We start from the raw sequence: 4,355 nt of genomic DNA, 5'->3' as shown, positions 1-4,355 counted from the left end.
TTGACCTGCCCGTTCAATCCAATATTCAATCGACAATACACGATAAAAATTACTGTGATGAAAAGTTAGAGTAGGAGACCGTTAAATATTTATTCAGAGAAAGATTTGTGAACGCCTGATCACTTACTGGATTATGCCCCAAACTGCCATAAAAATATCAGTAAAATTAGTTGGAATCGCCAATTCTTTTTCAGTTCAAAATAATAAACCATGAGAGTTAATACCCTTGACGAAACGTGAAAATTTCCGGTCTTGACTTTTCTCAAAAGTAAGCCCTTTTCACTTCATACGACGTTTAGAAGTACTTGTACTTGGCGCTCTCTCTCTCTCTCTCTCTCTCTCTCTCTCTGTGTGTGTGTGTACTAGAATTATGTTCATGCATGCATGATATGAAATTTGCAATCACCACATTAGAAACTATAGATCAGATGTATCTTATTGTGTATGATTTCATACACACATACATTTCATTGTTCATACACACATACATAATCTCTCTGTGTGTATGTTTAACTCTCTCTCTCTCTCTCTCTCATAGACCTATGCAGGTAATGACAATAAAATATCAAAGCGTCAAGCGTCTCTCTCTCTCTCTTTCTCTGTCTCCCCCTCTCTTCTCCCTTTCTTTCTCCTTCCCTCTCTTTCCCTCTCTCTCCTGTCACACAAGTGAGTGTTGCAGTCTGGCAAACTCCTGTCACATCTATGCTGCATGTGAGTACAAGACAAAATACTTATTACTCCAAACATACTATTCATATTGTATACTGTATTACATTACAGAGAGACAGACAGAGGGTGATGACTCTCTCTCTCTCTCTCTCTCTCTCTCTCTCTCTCTCTCACACACACACACACACAAATAGAATAGAGTAAACGTGACCTCAGCATTCTAGGTAAAGTTATAATAATAAAGACATTCCTACTGAGTCAATTTCTTTTTGTGATGCAATTTGTTGGTCTTCCAAAGACAGTGCTAAACAAAATAAACACTATTTTTTATATAGATTTCTGTGGAAGAAGAAATATGATAATGAAAAAGCATTCGAAAAGGTTAAAAGAAAGGTAATGAAAGCTAGTGTAGATAAAGGAGGTATTCATATGATAAATGTGCTATACTTTGAAGAATATTTAAATCTACAATGGGTTGGCAAGCTTTTTGCTGCAGCTGATGAGGAAAACTGGGCTTCAATACCAAGATGGCATTTACAGATGCTTGCAAGGAGGGATAATGCCTTCTATATGAATTGCAAAAGTAGGGATCTTTTACACACCGAGTTGCCTAATAACGATTTTTAGAAAAAAAACACCGTATGGGTCACCTACTTAGATCAGAAAACTTTAACATGGCTATCTGAGGTTAAATGCAATGATTTTCATTTTCAGTTGCTGTTCAATAATTCCCTATTAAAATATAAAAACAACGTGCTATTCTTTCAAAGTTGGACTGCTAATGGCATCGAACAAATAAGAGACATGATTCACCCCAATGAAAACAGACTGCTATCACTTGCAGAGGTTCAAGATTTGATCGGACAACACAGAGCTAACACGTTGTTCCAGTACAATGCTTTGGTGAACTCCATCCCCGGACAGTGGATCGGGTGGATCCAGGCAGAAACAGAAACAGGCAGACGGTCTTGTGAAGCCAGCCTGTTTAACGGAAAGCCAAAGCAAATAAGGGAACTCTTGCATGCATGCAAAGAAGGTACCATCCCAGCTGTCTCCTTTTTTTGGGAAGAGAAAACTTGACATTGATACTGGCAAATTAACTTGGTCTAAAGCAAGAGACATCACCAAAGAAACAAGGCTTAGAGTAGTATTACATTGGAAAATATTACATAATATGTATCCCACTAACATCTTGCTGAACAAAATGAAAGTAAAAGAAACTAACAAACGCTCATATTGTTACGATACTGTTGACTTTATTGAACACTTCTTTCGTGAGTGTCCAGCTGTGTGTCGTTTTTGGAAATTAGTTGAGAAGAAAATATTTGCAGAAACAAACTCCAACGTAAAATTATCAAACATAGATATACTATTTGGCATCGATAATCCTAATATTTCCAGTGGGCATGATACGTATATCAATTATCTTATATTAATTGGTAAAATATGTATCAGCATTAAAAAAAAACAACAACAACACAGAAACAGAATCAGCTCCTCTTCAGCTTATTTTTGAGAAGGAGCTTGCTATCAGAAACGCTGTTTTCCGTGGGGGAAATGCGGAGTATAGAGGGAAAATGAGTACATGAGAGATGCGCACACATTACTCAACTCACACCAGAACATTAACAAACCCAGACATATGCACACACAATTTGAAATACTAAAACGGCAAAAAGTGTCCATCTATAGAAAACACAGACAGAAGTGTGAGAGGGCCGTGAGAGAGCAGCAGGGGAAGAAATCCCCCGCTTCAAAAGGGAGTGCACTCATTCCCCCAGTCCCTCTTCACAATCATCACCACCATGCACACATCCACACTGGCCGTGTATGTATGTGTGTGTTTTTTTCTGCCATTGGTGAATAAAATGTCTTAAAAAAAGAAAAAAAGATACCTAAGTATTTTCAGAAACTTGGATGATGAACAATCTGACATGAGCTGGCAACAAGGATGTTATTTTGAGTTTCATCAGGCTTCTCTCTCTCTCTCTCTATCTGTGTGTGTGTGTGTGTGTGTGTGTGTGTGTGTGTGTGTGTGTGTGTGTGTAATAATAATAGTATTTATATAGCGCTAAATCTTGTGCAGAGACAAATCAAAGCGCTTTCGCACCAGTCATTCACACGCATGCATAACTCTAAAACTGTAGAAACTAAAGACAAGGAAGAGGCAGGCAAGGGAGGCTATTTTGGGAAGAGGTGGGTTTTAAAGCCAGACTTGAAACAGCTGAGTGTGGAGACTTGACGAAGCAAAAGAGGCAGTTCATTCCAAAAGCAAGGTCCAGAGACAGAGAAAGAACGGCGGCCAACAGTCGAGTGTTTGAATCTGGGTATGCGTAAACAGAGTGGATCCGAAGCCGATCGTAGTGAGCGAGATGGAGTGTAGAAGTGAAGGCAGCCGCAGATATAGGAAGGGGCAGTTTTGTGAATACATTTATAACATAGAGTGCTGATCTTGTACTTTATTCGGTGTGAGACAGGGAGCCAGTGGAGATGTTGCAAAAGAGGAGTGATGTGCTCATATCTTTTCTTTCTGAGGACGAGTCGGGCAGCAGAGTTTCGTATGCGCTGAAGAGACTGAATGGATGAAGCAAGCAAACCAGACAATAGAGAGTTACAGTAGTCAAGGCGAGAGAGAATGAGAGAAACGGCAAGTGTAGATGTTGCGTCAGTGGACAGATATTTCCGGACGGCACTGATGCGCCGCAGTTGACAGTAGCAGGACTGACATGTCTGACTGATAAATTTTTGCATGGACAGTATATTGTCAAGGACAACACCGAGGTTCCTGACTGACGTGGAAAGAGGGATGGATGTACTGCCAAGTTTGATTGTGTCATTTGTGATGGAAGACAGTTTTTGTTTAGTTCCCATGATCATTGCTTCAGTTTTGTCCGCGTTTAATTGTAAATTATTTAGAGTCATCCAGTTTTGAATGTCCAGGAAGCAGTTGGATGTTTCTTGCAAGAGCGACAACAATTTTTCAGGGGTATCACTCTTCTGGAGTTGAGTGTCATCAGCATAAGAATGATGACAGATATTATGGCGGTAGATAATTTCAGCGAGAGGAGCAGTGTACAGTGTGAAGAGCACTGCGCCTAAAACAGATCCTTGTGGGACTCCATGTTCGATTTTAACGGGTTCAGATTGAAAATGATCAACAATGACAGACTGGAATCGATCAGTGAGATAAGATTTGAACCAGTTTAGAACAGTACCGTTGATACCAAATGTAAAATGAAGACGGGAAAGAAGGATTGAATGGTCTATCGTGTCAAAGGCGGCTGACAAGTCGAGAAGAGTGAGAAGGGAAATTTTTTCCTGAATCGGACGCTATCAGTAGATTGTTCAGAATGTGGAGGAGAGTGGTTTCGGTGCTGTGGTCAGCGCGATAGGCAGACTGAAATGGGTGGATGAAATTGTTGAAACAAAGGTGGTTGCTGAGCTGCTTGAAGACAGCTTTTTCAAGGAGTTTGGACATGAATGGAAGATTAGAAACTGGTCGATAGTTTTTCAAAATGTTTGCATCAAGGTTGGGTTTCTTCAGAAGAGGTCGGACGATTGCAGTTTTGAAAGTGGATGGAAACTTTCCAGTGAGAAGGGATGAGTTGACAATATTGGTGATTGTAGGGAGAAGCTGTGAGACACACTGGGAAAAGACAGAGGCTGGTATAGGATCGAGCTCACAG

This window comes from Babylonia areolata, chromosome 27, assembly GCF_041734735.1.
Source record: "Babylonia areolata isolate BAREFJ2019XMU chromosome 27, ASM4173473v1, whole genome shotgun sequence".
Classification (NCBI taxonomy): domain Eukaryota; kingdom Metazoa; phylum Mollusca; class Gastropoda; order Neogastropoda; family Buccinidae; genus Babylonia; species Babylonia areolata.
The sequence above is the reverse complement of the archived record's forward strand: the minus strand, read 5'-3'. Positions refer to the sequence as shown.